This window comes from Empidonax traillii, unplaced genomic scaffold (genome assembly GCF_003031625.1).
Source record: "Empidonax traillii isolate 1590-97213 ecotype Southwest subspecies unplaced genomic scaffold, ASM303162v1 scaffold542:size423868, whole genome shotgun sequence".
NCBI lineage: Eukaryota > Metazoa > Chordata > Aves > Passeriformes > Tyrannidae > Empidonax > Empidonax traillii.
This window is the reverse complement of record NW_020955735.1, coordinates 247,621-269,522: the sequence shown is the minus strand read 5'-3', so window position 1 is coordinate 269,522 and position 21,902 is coordinate 247,621.

Below are 21,902 nucleotides of genomic sequence, written 5' to 3'. Positions count from 1 at the left end.
GTTTTGTTGCAATCAATTTTGTCCAGACTGGACAAAGCATGCTGTCCAGGAAAAAGGCAAAGACAAACAACTGCAGTATAAAATGGCTGTAATGATCTCCCTTATCACTGCTACTGCTATAAAAAAATGAAAGTTTATTTCCTGTCCTGATAAAGCTTACTTAAGTGAGATAGCAAGTTATTTTTCTCTTATCTTAGTGAAAATTTAATTTTCACTTACTTCAAAACAACATTTTTTAACTTCTTTTTCTTTTGGAAAGTTCTTTAAGGATTTATAGGACTTTCACATGCAGAAATTGAATCAAGATTGTATCAGAGGCATTATTTTAAAATGCATAATGTTATACTTCAGGAAGAATAGCTGTGGGATGTTTCAGAACTTTCTGGAATTTGATATTTAATTCATTAATCTCTGCAGGAGGTCTCTACAACTGTTCAACTGTTCTATTGATTGACTAAATTATTTTGTATACTTGTTTTAATATCTGTAATATTAATCTTTACCCCCTAGTTTAGACTGTTTTCCTTTTTTTTTTTTTTTTTTTTTTAATTTGAGTAGGTTCATAATGCCTCAAATTGAAACACATGAATATCTCCATGGATTGAAACATGTGAATATCATCATGGACTTCACATTGACATATAAAACCTACTTTGATGCTTTAATCTTACTGTAGCGACCAACTCCTTTACACATGTTCTTGTAATTAATATTGTATGTCCTCCATCTGTTACTCCTTTCACCAGAGGGGGAATTCAGACAAGACCTAATCAGACTGGGTACTCTGAAAATGAACTAATTACTTTTTTTTTGTTATTATCATTACTAGAATTTGGACTACAAAAATACCAAACTAAGCATACTAAAAAGCATAGGGCTTCATATACCAATGCAACATTGACTCCAAGAGGATTTAAATCAAAGCACTTACCAGGCACTGCCAACTTTAAGTGCTTAATTGAGAAAAATATTTCATTAGCATGGCAGACTGGCAAGACTGGAACTACGCTGAGAAGAAGAAGAAAAAAAAAGAATGTTATTGTAAGTTTCTTTCCAAAATAGCACGAGAAATATGCTAATGACCTCTCTGATAAAACTATTGTTCCCTCCCACACATAAAGCTACCATTTATAGTGCACTTGTATTTTAAAGTAACCTCCTCTTATTTAGTCTAAATAAGCATGTCTCCTTAGCAACAAATGTCACCTAATTAAAGTATGTCACTCAGCTTAGCATCTCAATGAAAGATTGAAGTAGAAAGGGCACTATGAAGCAGCTGAAAGCAAAAGGGAAAAAATGTGAGGAATGCCAAGGGCCCTCCAGGAATATCAGATAAGAAAAGTCACTGAAAAATGAGCTCATTAAAGGAATAAAAATATATTGAAGTGACTCTTGCATATAAGCCTGGACTTTTCGTTCTTTGAAGGTTTTTCAGGGTATGGTTAGGTACAGTTTTTAGGGTCTTTTTTTTTTTCTCTGTGAGGAAAAAAGTATATAACTAACTTCCCTTAAGTAGCTAGCGTAAAAATACTCTGAAAGTTTGAGGTAAGAAACCCTCTTAATATTGTTCACCATTGAAAAAACAGGGTGGGAAAGTTCAAGTCTTAGAATGAAAAATACCTTGTCCTCTCATCACAAAAGTGGGATCAAAGTAGGATCGTTGGAAATGCCCTGCACTTTTTTGAGTGTTGCTGACATTTCTTTGAATAGAAGTGGGTCTAGGGGAGTGCTGAGGACTTCATGTGAATCTCACTTTCCTTAGGCCTCTCTACAGCAAATGGGTTGAAGGCTAAATCTAGGAATCACTGGAATCCCTGTGGGACATAAATTAGATAGTCACAGTGACTTCTGAGGCTTTAAAAGGGTCCCCGTGATGTTGCCTGTACTGAAAATGGGGGTCATTTCCAGATTGTGCCAGGACAAGTCTTTGGGACAACTAAGCTTTCATACCTGAGAAGGTCTAAACCTGTTTATGTAAAGCCCACTCAGCTGGCTAAATGGGATGTCTGACTAAAGACTATTCTCATGGAAAGGCCTTATCAGAACAAGGAACACATGGAAGCAAATCACGGAATTTATTCACCACTTCCCATGGGCAGGTTCAGCCACCTCCAGGAAAGCAGTGCTCCATCATGCAGAACAGTGACTTGGGAAGACAAATGCCAATCACTGCGAACATCCTCCCTGTTTTTTCTTCTTCCTCCCAGTTTATATGCTGAGCATGACTGTATATGGTATGGAATATCCCTGTGGTCAGTTGAGGTCAGCTGTCCCAGCTCTGTCCCCTCCCAGCTTTTTGTGCATCCCCAGATTTCTCACTGGTATGGTAGCATGAGAAGTAGAAAAAGCCTTGAAGTTGTGCAAGAACTGATTGGCAAAGACAAAAATGTTTCTATATTATCAATACCATTTTCAGCAAAATATAGACTCATACCAGCTTTTATGAAGAAAACGAACTTTATCCCAGACAAAACCCACGTTCCAACTTTGGACTCAAAGCAGGTAGAAGGCATGATGTGTTACAAAGCCAGAATTATCCAACACTAGCTCCCCCCTGGTCATGTTTTTTTGTCTATAGGCTCCTGTTTCCACTTATACAGAGGGGATAATACATGATATCAGTGATTTTATGACTTGATGCCCATATGTAGTCCCTAGATAGGGGGGATGTGTGCAGTTGAAATATCCATAGCGTAAAGGTACCTCGCTTCTTCCTCCCTTCCTTGCACAAGATAGCCACTCAATTTCCTTTGCACTCTGGCTATGACTTCTGTCATCTGCAGTTCAGGTTGCATCATCTGAAAATCTTCCTTTTTTATTTTCTTTTTCCTTTCATTTTACCTTCCAGTATAATGAATTATGTGGATCTTGAAAAAGAAAAATCTGAGCTGAGAAATGTGGAATGTAATGTTGAAAAGAGCCTTTCTTATTTTTTTGTTTAGCTGTAGTTCAGAAACAGCAAATGCTTGAGAACCAGCCAGAGGGAAATAACTTCAAGTACTATCTCAAGTGTAATGGAACTGAGGTACTTTTAGCATACCGTGCTGATTAGGTACTTGTAACATCCAGCACTTCTAAGTGCTGTAGTTTGGCAACAGTTTTCCACAGTGCTCTAAAAAAATCTACAGTGTATTCCAACTCAATGAAGTTTTAGCAGTAATTAACTTGGGGGTTTTTAGACATTCATCAAATTTGCACAGGAATGAAATACTGTTGAGTCACTAAGATTTAAGAACAGAGGAATACTTTTTATAGCCACATTTTACCTCTGTTAAGAATGTGCTTTTCACAGGATTGCTTTCTCACAGTCAAATTAAGTAAATAGAAAGGCATTTGTTTTGCATTGCAAAGCAAATCATATCAGCTGCAAGGCTTTTGAGGCTTGTGGGTCATTGTAAACACAGTATCTGTTTACAAAAGGCAGAATTTGTCTGTTTTGGCACGACTATGAAAAAGTTTTCCATATTTTGCCTTTTGTTTTGTACAAGTCATAAATGTGCTGGACCATCTAAAAAAGTATGGTGCTTATTTGTGAGATAAAGAAGTTTCATTCTGTGTATCCTTAGCTCAAAGTACCTGAGAAGCTCCACTTCACTGGAAGGAGCCAGTACATGAACTTCTATTCCCAAACAAAAAAATACGTATTTTAAACCTGCAATATCAAATTCAATTTATAGAAAGTGCAGGGGAAAAAAAATCAGAAAAGTGGAAGGAATTAAAAGAGGACCAGTGGAAAAAAAAATAGAGCAAGGAAGATTTCCTTTTTAAAGGTTCTGATTTTGTAAATCACTATTTTGGAACCAATTTCACCCAAGATAAAGTTAGGAAAGCAAAGGGTATAGACCTCATTTAAGATCATCACACAACTGGATGAATGGATATCCATTACAGCAACTACCTGTTAGGGTTTTGAGAGTATAAGCAACACAGAGATATTATTTGAGCATGAGTGAAATTAACAACATGAGCTACAAGAAAATACAATAATAGCATGAAACATTTGCTGATTATATCTATGGAGAATTTTTTGGCACTAGAATAGCCTACTGAGAAAACAATGAAAGCCCCTATTGTCTAATTTCTTTAAACAAAACTGAGAAAAACACTGGAAAAACATCACTCAGAGAACAATCATTTACCAGGAGAGGAATGGAAAAATTAGTATATCATCTTAGATCATTTAATCAGTCTATGACTTTTATGATTCTGTGAAGCCTTACAGTTGCCTTAAAAAATGTTACCGGAGGCCTAATTCATCGTATAATATACACCCAACTGATTGCACTCATTAGGAAACACACTGAAAAATACTTAGCCTTTTTCCTGCAGAAAATAACAATGCACTCCCCTTTCCTAGATATTAATTTCCCTCACAGTTTATGTGGAGAAGGCTTTCTGAAGCAAAGTAAGAGACGATAGGATTTTCCACACTATATAAATCTGCACTGATTGAGCAACTAAACATGGCTTTTAGACAATATTCTGTTCACACTGCAGGTAAGTGTCTCTCAGGTATTTGGCATCCTAAGAACCTTTACTGGTGAAGAGTAATTTGTCAGATGAAAATTCAAGGGAAGGGACAATTCGAAATTTATCTTCCTTATAGGTTAGAAGACTAAGGAAGGGAGACATAGATCCTGTGGTGACAGGGAAAAGGCCTTATTATTGGAGTTCAGATGCTAATCAGCCACTTGCCTTCAGGAGATAGCTTGAAAGACGGCAAGCGGAAGTCACTTATTATTTAGTTGGTATATAAGGCCAAAGGCAGGCAGGAATTTAATCTGCTGCCATCATAACATGGGTGTATCCTTGCTGACTGAAAACATGTCACATCTCAATCTGTGCTAAAATATATGCAGAAATAAAAATAGGAGAGCAAGTTGACCTAGAGTCTTGAGTGAGGCCAAAGTGCTAGAGAAAGTGGGGAGATGCGAAGACTTTGCAGAAGGCTTTGACAAGAGAGAAGACCTACAAAGATAGGAAGATGATTCACTGAAGCCCAGAGCCTTGGTTTGGATGAGCAGTCTGTCCCTTGAAATACCAGGGCTAAAATATAAACTTCCAGCCTCTGGCACCTGAAAATCTTGAGTCTAACATGAGGGGAAGGTGCTAGCACACTCACAAGCCTCCTTCCCTCTTCTGTTTCACCGCTACCTACCCTTCACCCACCTCCTGGGACTGTTTGTGGCCCTTGGTATTCACTGGCAATCCAGTAGGTAGCTGCTTCTGCAATGAGGTTTAAGCTTGAACAAACTCTAACTTGTGTCACACCTTGCATGGGTGCCATGGGGAATAATCCAAAACAATAATAGACTATCACTTGCGTCCTGGTTTTCAGCCAGGATTGAGTTAACTTTTTCGAGGCAGCTATGAGGAGGTGGAACCTGGCCCCCTGTGGGCATGTCTAGGTTATTATTCTGTACCCATGCCACTGCTTGAGGGTAGAAGTAAGGGATTCTCACTTCTGAGAAGGAGAGTGGCATGGTTTATATTTGAGAAGAAAAAGGTGCCTTAGGGAGGGTCCACCATCTTTTTTATCTTTGTCCTGGGGGTTGCGCAGTGCTGAGTTGGTCAGTGAGCATTTTTGCATGTAAATCACCCTCTTTTTGTATATCGTTGGTATTAATATTGTTGCTTAATGTTCATTTTCTTATGTCATTGCTGTTTCCAGTAAACTGTTTTGTCTCAACCCATAGTCTCTACCACTTGTATCACCTGCTGGAAGGGGGAAGGGACTGAGGTGGGGGGCAGACAGGGGGAGGCACTAAATTAGGGAGTGCCACTCCTAAACACAACTTATTGCATAGTCACTGACATGTATAACAAACACAGACAAAAAAAAAATTAATGATGATGGCTGCAACAAATGCTGTTGTACTCACTATTAATACACTTAAGAAGATCAGCATGTGTATCCCCAAGAACAGCTTACCAGTTTTTGCACTTGAACCTAGCCAAAAAAAGTGTTATGTAAGTCAGTGATTATAACTAAGACCGGATAAATTTCAGGTTGAAAAAAAGTATATTTTTTTGCAGTGGCAAACTGTAAGTACTTCTACAGCCTGTGTGTGTGTTCATGTGTGTGTGTGTGTATACACAGGTCTATAAATATATAATACATTTATGTGTATACATACAGAAAGGTGTGTATATACCAATACATGTATACTATCCATAATAAAATACCAATGTATATAATTAATATAACTATAATCACATTAAGATAGCAGCATTAGGATATTAAAATATTACATATAATTAATTATAATATGCAACATATACATAATGTTTAATGTATAGCATATAATGCTATGGAATGTATTGCTGTAGTATAGCAGTGTTATTACAGTGTTAATGTAATACGATTAATATACAACTTATAAGTATAGTCTGGCACTGAGCACTACAGCAGACTTTGAGTAAGGCAAGGTCTCTTTTTTGAAAGGCAGTTTTGGAGATTCTCAGCCTTTCTCTCTGATGGAGAAATCTGTGGGACATTGTTCTGGACATGTACAGATAAAAACATTTTTTTGTACGCAAACGTGACACTTTCTTTTTGTACTCTGTGTGACACTTTTTACCTGATGCTAGGAAGTTGATTCAGATGATCCTGATGCTGTTCTAACATCATGACAGATGTGAGCTATAATTAAGGAGCAATTGCTAAATGTAATAAGCAACTGATAGCTGTGCAGGTTTGTCCTCACAAGCTAGTCAAAATGCCAAAAAGTTCAAATATAAAAGAAACATGGTAAGTCAAAATTGGCATTCAGCAAACAAGACAAGAATAGGCTGTGCAAGGAGCTGAAATTACATTTATCCCATGAGCGCTTCTCAGTATTTCTGATACACATGACAGAGAACCATGATGATGATGATTTATTGGTCCTATGGTTATCAATTTGTCTCATAAAGGAAAGTAAGCTGATTTACATAAAGGATAAAGTAGCTGATAGGAACTGGTCAAAGTTACTGTTTCAACAAAATCAGGCACTGAAGGAATGAGTCCTATATAATTTTTTAACAATTCACTTCTGAAGTTAAAGCACTTTCATCAGCAAAATCCAGTGGTTAAGGAGTGTCAGGATTTGGCAGTTGGTAACGGAATGATCAGAAAACCAGAGTGGACAACCCTTCACATTGCCCTAACTAACCCTTTATTTCTACTTATATGAGGTCAAGGCAAAGGTTATTTTTACTAATAAAATGAGAAGGAAATGAATTATTATGATTACTTCCATTTGTGCATAGACACTTCCATCCCATCTAGCAGTAGCTATGCAGACTTCCACTTTTTTTTCTATTGAATGATCTTGCCTGAAAACACTAGGAAATATGTAAACACAGGCATGACTTAAGTCAGTGAGTTCTGCTATAAAGCTGAAGCCATCAGTTGTTTACAATGAGTACTCAAAATGTCACATGAAATGATGAGTTTTACAAAAACAGACCTGGGCAAAAAATCAGCAGAAAAAGTGAATAGTTCCACAAAACTGTAGCTTGCTATGTATTTACTAAATACAGAACAGGACCCTCTCTGATTCTTATGACCTACACAAATAGCTCAATACCTAATGAAGGAAAACACAATTCATGCACTTTGAATTGCAATGATATGGATCTTGATACACAGAGATACTCCAGTAAGTAATATATTCTGTTTTATGTAGCACTACTGAAAAAAAGGCCAGAGAAATCACAATGCAGTAGATTCTTTGTCCCTAAATTACAATATATAATATTATTCATAGTATAGAAGATTCAGACAGAGCACTTGACTCAGTAGCCTTAAAGTTTTGTGATATGTATTTTTATCTGTACATGTCCAAAACAGAAAAAAAAAATTATGCTTCTCCTTTTGGTAAACCCATTACTCCAGCAGTGAAATGCAGCCTACAAATATATAGGCAAAGAGCTGTTCCCTTTTCAGTGCACCAGTTAGTGTGCTCCCAAGATAGTACAACCAATGCTAATTCATATAAGATGAAGCAATGCAGCATATAGATACGGCATTATATACTGCATACATAAATTAAAAAAGATACATACATAGATTAAAAACAATAAATCTAGACATCAGAAAACCTCAGACTTTGTGTCTTTGTTTCAGAGTATTGTTGGTATTTAACATGACTCATTACAACATGATACTCTGTCAGGTCTCCAGCATCGGAACTTGTGTCTCATCTTATTCCTGTAGGACTTCTACCTGCCTTGTAAGAAGATGTGAGCTGTGCCTGGAAAACTTGTTCTGTTTATCCATTTTTTTTGATTCTGGAAGTGTTTGTTTCTCTGATGCTTAGGAAATATACACTCTGTCTGAACTTCCTTTCTTATAAAAGACCTCAGTGTACAAGTTATCCTTTCCTTCCTGCTGCAAAATATTTTGACTTGTGATGATTAGGGTTGCTCAGAGAAAGCAACAAAATATTTGCCAACATTTTATCTTTCTTCCTTCACTACCCTTTTCTACCCTTTAAGAAAAAGACTTTACCTTCATTTACTGTTGATGTTGAAAACTTGGAAGTCTGGCAATATTTCCAAGGTATGCTGAAAGCTCAAGATACTATTAATCCCTTCTTAAAATTTAGAAAAGTTCTCATACACTAAGTACTAACTTGAAGTGTATGTATTTTATTTATGCTTCACTACCCATCTGGTCTTCCCCTTGATTTTGGATGGAGTTTGACCTATGAAAGCCATAAATCTCCCCTCCAGAAAAGACTTTCCTTCTCCTTCTGTTTACACAGCTGTGATTGGCACAGTCTTTTGAACAGAAGGTCCCTGTCTGTAAGGAAATGCTCACTACAACAGCCTGCTGGAGTTCAGTGGTTTCCTGGGTCCCCAAACCCTCAGTCTCGTGAACTTCCAGGAGTAGTCCACCTTCCTAAGTAAACATTTGGAGAAGGTTTGTAACCTTGGCTAGAAGGTACAGAAATGTAATCATCCCTTAAGGACTGAGTTTTCATCATTTCACTGTATTCCAGAAAGGTCAGGTATCCTTATTTACCTACTTTGACTTTTAAGTGCTCACACAGTTTGGGATCCATCCACATGCTGAACAAGACACTTGTGTCATTTTAAGTGTCCTGTGGTAGGTATCAAATCTGTGAGAGGCCCAAGTTATTCTGAAAACAGAGGTGGACAGCAGGTAGGACACCTCAGTACCATCCTGACACTTTAGACATTGATGTTCAAATACCTATGAGAGACTTTAACATTGTTAAGATCATCAGAGCACTTTTGTACACTGTAGAAAACTCTTCAAAGAAACAACTGGTTACTGAAGCCCACCCTTCCCCTCATACGCCTAATAATTTGGACTGTGGCGGAAACCTGAGATAAGATAAAGGTGGTACTAATTATCTGATTAGCTTCCCAGATCTACTCATGAGGAGTTTGTCAAAATAGCACACAATGTTTGTCACTTTTCCATTTTAACCAATGACCTTAATCAATGTCATGGTTTGCCTCGTATGTATATATGGATTGCTGAATGGATAATTCTCAGGTTTCTGAGCCCTGAAAGCAGACCTCTAAACAGTATCCTGTGCCCAACCTCCAACGCTTTCTCTGGAAAAGCAAGGGCTCACAGCTGTTCCTAATCAGATCTGTCAGACCAGCACAGTTCCCTTAGAGACCATGGAGTGCTTTAGAAGTGCATGAAAGCTGGGTGCTTAGGTACCTATTTGGATCAGACTTAGCTCCTTTCACCTTGATCCTTTCCCTTGAGAAGATAGGTAACTGAGTAACTTGGATCATTTCTTCTCCAGTCTCTGAAGCGATTTCAGGTTTTATACCTGGATTTTTTCATGGCTTTGCGCACAGCACTGGCCATGAGAGGTAGTCATATGTTCACCACTGTGACGAGCATTGCTTAGCCCCACAGCTCAGGTCTTGCGGGCACATTTGTTTTGGCTGGGCATTTAATTCTGTCACTAGCTGCTGGGTTGTTGTCTTTGTCAGGAGTGGTAAAGTTGTTTATTTATTTAATACTGAATTCTTGGGCTCCAGCACTGTTCTTGACTTTGTTCTTTGTGAGCCAAAATACACCTTACCATTGACGGACAAGGATTATTCAGTGATTGTGTCAGAAATGGGAGAGAGCTTAGTGCAAGAAGGTCAGAAGCTGAGTTATTTAGGGTGACTTCCTCTCTACTCCTCCTCCACTTCTCCTACCTGTGGGTCCACATGGGAATGGGTGTACGTGTAGAAGCACACTGGCACATGGGACCAACCCTTTCCAGTAATAATATCAGAGTAGGACTACCTGAGGGTGGCTAGATTTTCCAGCCTTCATTCTGATTCATAGCAGTCTGGGTCAGGGCAAATATGATGTTGTTTGTAATGAAATATGTGCAAAAGTGTACACCTCCTCAGATCTCTGCTGCCAGCATGGTGAGCCCCAGGCAATGCCATCTAGTTGAGAAGAATAAACAAACCATTCAAGACCTTTGTTTGCCTGTGAGTCATGAGGGGGCTGCTCACTAGAGTATTAAGAAAGATAAACATATGGCAAAACTCTAAAGACTATTTCTGGAAACCTTTACTGGAGGGAACAGCTAATCCATTGTTCAGAGCCTGCAGAGAATTACAAAGCTGGAGAGAGGAATGGGAGCAGGAAAGAAGCAAAAAAACCCTCAAAATCCGAGAGATCAAAAATTCAGAATGGTTGTAATTACCCATGTAGGCACAAGGGCTTTGTGGGAAGAGGGGGATGACTGACACAGGGGACTTGCAGGGGGGGTTGGATCTTTATGCAGTCATAACAGGAGGCAGTTGTTATTCATCTCCTCAGAAAGTAAACAGGGAATATTATGCATTATTTGACTATTACTCCAAAGGGAAAGAATATTGGTTAGAAATTATGAAGAATTATTTTCTGATTGAAGTTAGCACAAAACCAACAAGTCACTTCTCCCATATGCTTTGGCCGAAGGGCCAGAGGGAATATTAAACTTGAAAATGCAAAGACTTCCTTTTTTGTTATCTGTATGGGTTTTTTTTTTTCTTGAAAAGGAACATGTCTTTCCTTTTCATTACCTTTTTTTCTCTGCTATTTTAGTAATTTTATTTATTACTGTAAATACAAACATCACAGATGCATCCTGAAGCTTGTGGCATTTCATGAGGTGTTGCTCAGGAGAAGCCGTGCAGCAACCTTAGCGTTTCCTGGGGTATAGATGTCATCTCTCTCCTCAACGAAGTTCTTGAAAGCCTTGTGAGGCATCTGTGCACCTCATATGTGCTGGTGCAACGGAGTCCCTGTACTTTTCTCTGTTATACTAAAGAATAATGTGCAGCTACAGGAATTTAATAATGTAATTGCAGGTGTTCAGTGTAGAAATATAACTTCAATTTTTATTTTAACTGTATTGGTCAAGCTTTCTGGCATGAAACTCACCTGTGAAGATAGTAACATAATGGTTGAGACAGACTCAGATGGCAAGTAGGACAGATGCACACAGGACAGTATCTTTTATTAGCTCTTGATGTAGGCAGACACTTGTGAATTGGATTAGGATTGAAGCCAATAGATAACACTGAATAAGATTATGATCATTTCCTGTGAACAAAATTTAAATAAGTTACCGTTCAGGAAGATATGTAATCTTAGGTACAGGTATAAATGTGGCTTGAGCTCGCACTGAGAACTAGTAGACAGCAGCCTAAAGATAAAGCTGGGTCTTTTGAAGGGCATAGTACCCAGACTGATCTGCTGGATTTAGTCTTAATGCTAAATCCAAACTGCTAGCTGCTCTGTGTCTGAGCACTATCCCCAAGGCACTGACTGACATCTAATGAACCCCTTGCTCACAGATACATACTGCCTCTAACCCTACTTTAGGAAAAAAAAAAAAAATTCACTAATAGATATAATTGTAACCTAAGCAGTGCCTACCACTTACCAAAAGCACCCCCTGGGCCTGAACCTCATGTCATTTGCTGTGGCCTGCCACTGCAGCCTTATACCAATGCAATGGCACAAAAAGGCAGCACACAAAACAGAACAAAAATTTTTATTTAAAATGGAATTTGCAGAAGGAAAGCTTAGGGAAACCTTGCTACCCTAATAATCTGGGTTTGTTCCTATTCTGAAATGGAATAGTCATAATTTGAAAATTTTCTCCCTATCTGCAAAAAAGGTCTAGAAATATTTTTGTGTGTTTTCCTAAGGAAAATACCTTATCATGTTTTTGACCTGCTCTATCTGTTTGATCAAGTCTGGCATCTTTTGAATGCATTCATTAATTTCAACCTGACTTTTCATGAAGTTTAAATATTCAGGTTCTGTGAATGCTGGTTAGAAGCAAGGAAGCAGAGAGTTCCTTCCAAAAGAAGGAGGCAGAGATAAACCTTAGGAGGTTTCATGAGGCAGCAGCTGCCTATTTAGTCAGAAAAGGAACAGGACAAGAAACCATCCTTTATGTGTGTCTGGATGAACCATATTCTATATTGTCTGAAGTCTGGCATGAGTATCAGAAAAAGGTGATTGGAGAGTAGCATGGAAGAATGGTGAAGGGATAAAGATGATTACTTAGGTAGTTTAATATCACTTGTGTTAAAGCTCACAGTAACATGTTGGGGACAAGGGAGAGAAGTTTCACTACAGGTAAATCAGGGCTTTTGAGTAACTGAGACTTCAGTGGCTAGGTTTGGGGGGAAAAGTTAGTGAGATAGTTGTAGGAGTGGGCAGCAATGAACAGGATTGCAAACCATCGGGGGTAAGAACTGTTTTTGATTTATGCATTCTAGCACATTGCAGACCCCCCCTTAGCATTTTTACGTGTAGCTGTTTATTAGTAACATTTTGTGTCAGAAAAGTAACAGCAGTAGACAGGAACATTTAGCTCTTCCTCCGCTCTCATTCTGTGATTACCCAAAGTCTTAGGAGACATAGAAGAGTGAACAGGTTAGGTAGCTGTATTTACAGCTGAGGTTCTGGCAAGAAGCATTTAGCGGCACAGGGTTCAGTGTCCTGCTTGTGTGAGTGGTGTCCCCGACAAAAATAGACAGACCTTGCTGTCTGCAGTTCGCAAAGAGCGCCTGAGGGAAGTAAAACAATCTTTTGTGGAGTGGCCAAGGGCGGCTGGAGGGTGAGGAAGCACTGAGTAAAACCTTTGCAAAACTGGCAGAAAAGTCAAGTTGTCAGCATCCCCTTTACTGATGTTTAAGACGTTTACTTTCAGTCGCTTCCTCTCTGCAAGCAAGGCTGTGGGCAGGGCTTGCCTTACTCCTACAGTGACGGTGTCTGCTTCTGTGTTTCCATTGGGCTGCCTGTGCCTGCGTCCTTTTCCTGTGGAAATAGAAGATATGGGCACTAGAAAAGACATATTTGGTAATGTTTCTCTTCAAAGCATCTTTTTCACAAGGCTGCCTCAGCTGCAAAATGTTAAAGGAAAAAAAAAAAAGAGATCTTGGAACTAACTCCAGACAGACCCTAATGCCTACAAATTTGTCTAAGCGAGCCAAGTCCAGAAAGGCAAAACATGAAGAAGGCTCATTATTTAACTACTAGGGACACTCAAATAACCAGACACACCAGTTCTTATGATCTTCATATTTCAGACAGCTCGTCTTTCATATCCTCCCTCATTCTGCATTTCCACCCTGCTCACTTCTTACATTTCCCTTCATCCCCACTATTCCGCTGCCTTTGAAATTGTTTATAGAACATATAAAATATGAAAATATTATTTAAAATGCCTATGAGGAAACATCATGTTCATCTAATCATGTGTTTGATGGAACCATTCACAATTCCCCTGATTGCTTCAGCTAGTTGCTTGCATGATAATTTTTCTCTCCAGAAAGTCCAAAGTACCTTGGCAGACCTCTTTCCATTTTATTTTAATAGGCTTTGACTGAGGAGGTGCTGTGGTGCTAAGGGCATTGGGTGAGTGTCTCTGATTCGTGGTTCTGCTGGAGCTGTGACTCAGGGCAGGAGGTGGAGTGATTGTGTTCCAAGTTTTGAAGTCTCCTGGGGAATTACTGCTCCTCAAGATGTTTTAGAGCATCACAGGACTACTAAACCGGCAGTCACCATCCCTGGCCAGAAGGAGGGGCAATTTACATTCCCTATATTCGGTACACTCTGATACCCCTGGAAATCTGTGCAGGGCAAAAATATTACATGTTGTAAAAGAATTAATAAAGTCACTGTTTTAGCTATTGACAAAAAACCTCCAAATTCAAACAAAATCCCTAGTTTAGGCAGGACAAGGAGTGTACTTCAGCTCCTCAAAAATGTACAAGAATAAAAGCAAAGGGAATATTGTCAATCTAACAAATTTTTTTTTCAGTGTTGTATATCATGTGAGTGGGTCCTCACATAATTTATAGAAGTAATCAAATTTAATTTCTCATGCAAAAGTAGATTTAACACCCTGAAATGGTCTACCAGGAGATATTTGAATATAACAGTCCTTTCCCTTTTTTTCCTTTGAGGCTAGATTGATTGTGAGATGTAAATTGAGTACAGTAAGGAAAAGAAACTGGTATTTGCTTTTGAAGTTAAATGCAAAATTACAAAGATTTTTTTTTTCCCCCATAGTTTCATCAAATCTGGGTTTGTTTCTCATGAATTCTTATTAGTATGTGTTATCATCCACAGCCTCTTCCAGCCTCTAGGAAGCCTGAATTTGTCCCCAAACTGTAAAATATATTCAGTCTGATGAGTGACTCCAATACAACACAGAAACTTTAAGGGGTGGTTAACATGCAGACACTTTTAATTTTTATTTAATAACTTTTTGATACTTTTGAACTTTTGATACTTTTGAAAAAGAACTTTTTGTTTGCGATACTGAAATAATAGGGTTTTTTATGGCTTTTAATGCCAAAAATGGTTATTCAAACATCTAGTCTGACGTCCATATAATCCCAGCCATAGAATTGGATTGTTTGACTAACAAATGGTAAACTTTTACAGCACAACTGAGTAACTGTCTGCAGCTGCTAAGTTACATAAAACATAGTTTTTTTACTTCCTTCTCCAGTGGACTGATGAAGAAACTGTAGTCTAGAAATTATTTTGTAAGACTACTGTTTATAGTATGAGTAGGACAGACAGAAATACGAGCAAAGCTCTGGGACTGCCAAAAATCTCATTTTTTGGAAGAGCAGCCCTTTGGCCTTGAGAAAGTAATGTAGGAAAAATGTTATTCAAATGAGATAATTTCTGTCTCAGTACAAAATAATTATTCCCTGACATAAAAGACATTTTGCGGACCCCCTCCAGCCCTTTTTGCTAGGGCCAGGCAGTGTGACACTGCCTCTTCTTTCAGGCTCTGCAAATTCCTTTCTCCAACACAGATTCCAGAGTTTGGGAAGCTACTGAAACTCTTAGATTATTCAAAAAAACTGGCAATTTTTGTTTGGGCTTAGATCCTACCTTAGTTCCTACCCATACTAATTTTGCCTTATAGGACAAGCAAAGTTTATAGTGTTTTTTTCCTTTTTTGTCTTGAAGTTGCAGAAGGACTTTTTAATCCATGCAGAAGGTGGTCTATGACTATTATATTAAGGAGTGCAAATGGCAGCTGTGTGTTAAACAACAGTGGCTGTGACACATTCTACTCCCTTTTCACTGTATGGTTTGGCAAAGGATCTGTGGGCTTGCTACTGTTGAAGTTAGAGACAAAATTCTTCTTTCTTTCTGAGGGGAGAAGTCTGGGCCAGGCCCTATTCCTCTTCATAGCTAAATGTTCCCAAAACAGTGATACTTTTAGAAAAGGGAATCAGTCTAATGGGAATAGATGTTGATACCTCTCATTTTGTTGCTTCATGAATCATCGTGTTACACATCTGTTCTCTTACTCTTTGCATCTCAGCCTCTGTCACACTTCATACTGTGATTTTTGGACAGTTAATCCACAGAAGGAAAGAGTCAGCATTTCTAGGGGTGAAAAATGCTCAATATTTATTGATAGTGTGTACAGAAAGTATACTTTGGTGTGTACAGGATGTGATCTGGCTTACATGTACCCACATTCTAACATCAGGACAGGAAGAGGTCATGTGAAAAGAAAGGGTGAAGGACCAGCAGGACCTGGTCTTTTGGTGGCACTTTAAGATTAGAGCAGGAACTTGAGAAAAATTGTTATTTGCCTTCCATGGCATTTGTGTGACTGCTTCTGGAGTGCCAAGTCTGGTTTTGGGCTCCTCAGTACAAGACATGAACATGCTGGAGAAAGTTCAGCATAAGTTCACAAGGCAGTGGCCTGGACCACATAATGCACAAAGAGAGGCTGAAGGAGATGCATTTGCTCAGCCTAAAGGAGAAAGGTTCATGAATGTCTGACTGATGTCTACAATTAATTAAAGGATATTTGGAAAGAAGATGGAGCCAAAGCTGGAGGTGCACAGTGACAGAGTTAGGAGTCAGCAGACACAGATAGAAACAAACAATCAAGTTTCTAACACACATGAGATATTATAGCATCAAAAGTATTCATTCAATTAAGTAACTCTTGGGAATGGAAAACAGTGATGTCTGGAGACATATCTTGAGTGTTCAGAAGACTTTGGGGCCTCTCAGTCCAGAGTCAGTTGAGATCAGAAGATCTAGAGTTATCTGAGGTTTATCAGAGGACTGAACTTTTGTGCCAGCCGTAGATCACTGTCCTGGTTCTGACCAGGACAGGGTTAATCTTTGCAGTAGAAAGGAGGGGCATGGCTAGGACCCTGAGATTGTTCTATACCACTTCATGATATATGTAGTGGACGGTGGGAGGTTGGCTTTCTTCGGGTGGGTTGAATAACGTGGAGTTCCCCATGGTGAGCAATTGCATGTGAATCATTTACCTATCTTGCACACTCTGCTATTAATATTGTTGTTGTTACTGTTTGTTTCTTATCTCATTGCTGTTTAGAGTAAATTTTTCTTTACCTTTTGTGCCTCCAGTTCTCCCCTCAACCCTGTATATGGTTTGGCGTGTTTCAGAGGGAACACTAAATGGGGCAATAACATTCCTAAACCACAGCAACCATTTTCAGAGCCTTCACAGCTGAGTGAGAAGACGGGGTTGGCTGAGTTTGAGATAACTATAGGGTTTCTAAGTGCTTCTCTGTAAAGACTGAAATTATTTGAAGTTTGACCATGTTCTGTCTGAGTGAAAGGAGCAAATGTGTGGGTTTAAAAAAAGCATTAAAGGTGTTTGATACTTATGGTGAGAGAGGATGTTATTTGTGTAATGCGTATTGTCAGGTTATAGAAGATGAATCCCAGCTCATGTACCCCTGGCTTGAGCTCCAGCCTTTTCCAGCCAATTTGAGGAGAGGGTGTGTAGGGCCACACCTGCCACAGCTGTGGAAGCTCCATAGGAGTCTGCAGGCTGGGAAGGTAAGAACCCAGACCCTTAACAGTGCTACCATAAAGCGGTATAGCATGTCCATGCTCTGCTGAGCGCTGCAGTAACTTAGTGAACTTCACAAGACTCATCAGCTCAAATATGTCTTAAAAAGCATGAATAGTTAATTTACTTCTGCAAATGTGCCTCTATTAAATTTCAGTATTGAAATGTCTTACTCAGATATCTTAGACATAAAGTTATACTACTCTGATGTATGAATGGAGAGAGATACAGTTCAGGAATTTCCCCAAGGAAAATGATAAATTTCATCTTTGAAGGAAATGCAGAGGAAATGCAAGATGGAAGAACAGAGAGTTCAGTAATTGTCTTCTAGCTCTAAGGATCAACAATAATTCAGAAAAATCTTCCTTAAAATTCTGAGATACTGGTGTTCTTTAGGTGCAATCAGTGTATACCACAGGGGAGCAGTTTATAGGACTGCATCCATGAAGTTGATTAATGTTTACAGGCATTATTAAGGCACAACTTTTCAGAGTCCTTAACGCACACACATTTCCTGAGACTAGGTCTGAAACTGTGGGTCCTGAAAACAAGACCAGTATCTGGTCAGTGCTCCATTCATGTTTCCATGTCAGTATGAGGACAGGAAGCATATTGTCCACTGCTGTAAGCCCCACAGTCCCTACAGGGAGGAAATTGAGGCTTGCACTCCAGATGAGAGTCACTAGCCAGGCTCCAAATTCAGCTGATGGGGGAGCAGGATGGTGGGGAACTGTGGAGTAAACCTTCCCATCAGTCCAGTTATAGATATGTAAGATTTACCCAATTTTATCTGTAGTGCACATAGACATGAGTAGAGCTTGCTATCAAATGATGCATCCTAAAGTGGTCTTTCCAAGTCACTGGAAAATAGACTGAATCATATCTGTAGTGACAAATATTCTTAAAAGTAATCCACTTGAGTCAGAACATCTGTCTGATTGTTGCTATATCTGCTTGAGATAGTAACACAGAAGTCTGGGGGTCTACTTGAGTAGTGTAGCAAGTATCTGGATACTATATGGTACTGTAAAATAATTTAGTGATACCAGACAGCTACTGAAAACCAAACACAAGAGATCTCTCGCCTGGTGTTTGTTTGCTTGAATGAAGGTGTTTTGAAAGCTTTATACATTTATTGCATAGTTTGGCAGCAGTGGGCACAAAACCTGAAATGAGTTGACCTTTACAACTTTTATCAGAGAGAACCTCTGTGCCTTGCCTGCTGTCTCCTCGCCTCTGACCTCCACTCCCTAGACCAACATTTTTCCTTCCCTTTTTTCCCCTTGCTTCAGTTTGTTTCCTTTACCATTCTGCATCTGCTTTTAAAATGCAAGTTACTAGTGAAGTTATTTCTTGCTCATGGGAGAGACAGATGGACTCTGGGAGCTAGAGCCATGGCACCTTCTTTGTGCAGGGTGACAGAAATAACTCCCATGAAATACACTGTGTAATTAAACACAGATGGTCTCTTCATGATGGGACTTAAGAAGATGGGCAACACCACACACATATAAAGTGAATAAATTGGAGAATAATAATTCTCCTGTTGGCTATAATTACATGGAAGACAGGCTCTCTGTGAAAGCAAGCTGTGCAGGCAGCAGTCTCAAGGATATGGTGTAACTGTGAATCACGCTTTCTGCAAATTTCCATTATGTAAATTTGAGAAAAGTCACAGAACTTGTTGTAGACCTTTATCTGATGTTTTGACTTCCTACAGATTTTTTTCTAGAACTCTTTCTAGAACTTTTTATCTGTGAAACTAAAGCTGAGTTTATAAGCTAGAATCATAATTCTCCATAATACCATGTAGGAATCTCAGGTATCTCTGATGTGTTTTCTATTAAAGAAAAATATGTGTTGCTTCAGCAGGGGTGTACATAATCTGTTTTCTGTAAGACATAGTGTAATTCTTCTGCATATATGGATTACAAATTCAAATATTCACAGGAATGGAGACACATTGCAAGCCCCCTGATTAAAGTGATGAGCAGTATACTTGGAAGCAGCTGGGCATTATTTCTGTTGAACTCCGTAGCATCCATTAGTCACTAGGGCAGTTCTAACTTACTCAGAAGCCAGATCGACTGTGATCGTGGTGGTAAAATGAAGAACTTTTTTTCTTTCTTTTTGGACATAATCTAAATTCAATCTGTTTTCCCATGTTGCTTGGGAAATAATACCTAACTTATATTTCGAGCAGGCAAACAGGGATCACAATTTTGATTTTTCTCAGGCTGAATATTCACAGATTAACAAATTGCAGAAGATGTATATCCTTAGCTAGTCTGGTTTGTCTGTCTGTCTGTCTGTCTGTCTCTCCCTCTCTTTCATTTTTTATGTGAATTAGAAAGATTTCAGATACCTTCAAACATGCTAAGAAAGGCAGTGCAAGTTTATAAAGAGTGTTGGGATCCTCAGATGACAGGCATTATAAAACCACACAGTATTCTTTCACAATACAATTTATTAATGTGATTTTTTTTCCACCTGCCAGTTTCAAATGCTGTGGTATGCAGTAATTCCAGATTAAAAGAATAAAGTTACCTCTATTGTATTAAAAGATGTATTTATTGTGTTACTCAAACAAGGTACAGCTCTCTCAAGTATAAGCTAAGAGCACAACAACTGGGAAAGCTGTTGTTCTGGTATCTCTAGAAAAGGTTCTTTTATCAAGCGGAGGCAAATCTGATGATACTTTCAGTACAAATTATATCTGACACAGGGCACACACATCCTGAGGTAAAGGTCATTCTGTGGTGTAGTACATGAGTCTTTAATAAACACCTCTTGAACTCAGGGATAAACATTTCTTTCACAATGAGATAATCCTATTAAGCCATCCTGAGCATGAAAATAGTCCAAGTATCCTAAAAAGATATCAACAAAATGATTGCACAATGTTATATGCTTGTTGTTTACATAAATAGAATATGGTTTTCAGTTCCAAAACCTCCGTGTTAATTCAATCAGAGCATGGAGTTGTGGCCTTTGAGAAGCAATTAGAATATTAATAAATTTAGCTGTGTTTGTTACACAGGGAAAACAGATGGAAATGAAGGTGCCAAGACATTTGCTTGCACTCCTTTTACAGCTTTTCTGCAATACACTGTAATTTGTCAATGTTTGAACTTCTGACCTTCGGTCATCTTGAAAAGATAGCAATAGGCTTTGGAATAAGCCGAAGAAAAGGGCAGGACACAGGTATGGAGAGAAAATCCCAGAGCAGATGGCTACATGGCTTTGAAGTTTTCCATCTGTGAGAACTCTCAACTCAGCAAGTGATGAAGAAATGGCAGGAGCGGCAGTTTCTGCAACCAAAAATCAAAATCAAATTTCCTCAAATTATTCTATAGAGGAACTCACTAGAATCCTGAACCTTATTCAAACAAAATCCTTAACTGAAGGGAATCATGCAGGCTGAATACAATGTTGCTATGGAGTGGGCAGCTGGTGCAGCTTTCCCAAAGAGACAGGTAAGGGCATGGTTTATAGTATAACTAATGAGGAAGAAGAGGAGAGGGTTCATAGATGGTCGGACATGTGACCTCATTTTATTGCATGTAAAGTGGTCCTAACCTGCCACTCCAACTCACTGACAAAATCAGAAAGTGGTTCATGAGTTTATTTTCAGTATTACTGTGATTAATTCTTCTTACACCTAAGTTGAAACACTACTTTATTAGAATGGGACTCTAAAGGAAAAGGAGCCTTGCTACTTGCACTTGAATACATTTTTCATCCTTGATATCTGGAAATCAGACAGCAGCAAGGCTTTTCATAACATGGAAGATAAGTTCCCAGAAGACAGACCTTAATGTGTATTTGGAATATAATGTAGGCACAGAATGGCAATTCCATTATTTTGGAGTGACATTCCTGAATAAACCAACTTACCTCTGCATTCATGTAGTACTGCTAAACCTAACACACGCTTGATGAAGACGAAAATGTTTGAAGGTACTTAATTCCTGAATTCATCATACGCTGTGGATCCCTCAGCCACCTTCACTTCAGACTAAATTACACAGAACAATATTTGTATTCTTTGTCAAAATTAATGAATACATCATTGACTGAACACAATGCATTGCTACTCAGACATGTTATCTTTAGGAAACAGCTGGCATCTTTAAATTCCTTCTGCAAGGTGCCAAATTAGCTGGTCTGAGGACTCAAATCCACAACTCACCCACAGAAAACACAGTCTTCATCTTGGCAGTCAATGCTTCCCATATTGCCTTCGGATGTATGCCATTCCTGGAAGGAGCAATTCCATAAATAACTCTAACACATGTTTAAATCCCTAGCACATGTTTAAATGCATCTCCTTTGAGGAAAGCATTTGCTTAAAATTAAGCATGCAACCTAAGTACTTTGACGAATAACAATGCTTTCCTAAACTGGGGACAGTAAGAAGGGAAGTCTGATATCTCCATGCCCAAATGCCAGCTGAGATGATGTAGGTACCACTTGGTGCTCTAGCTGTCTCCTGTAAATCACTAAGCAGCTGTCAATTAATGATGTGTGCTGGCTGTTTAAAAT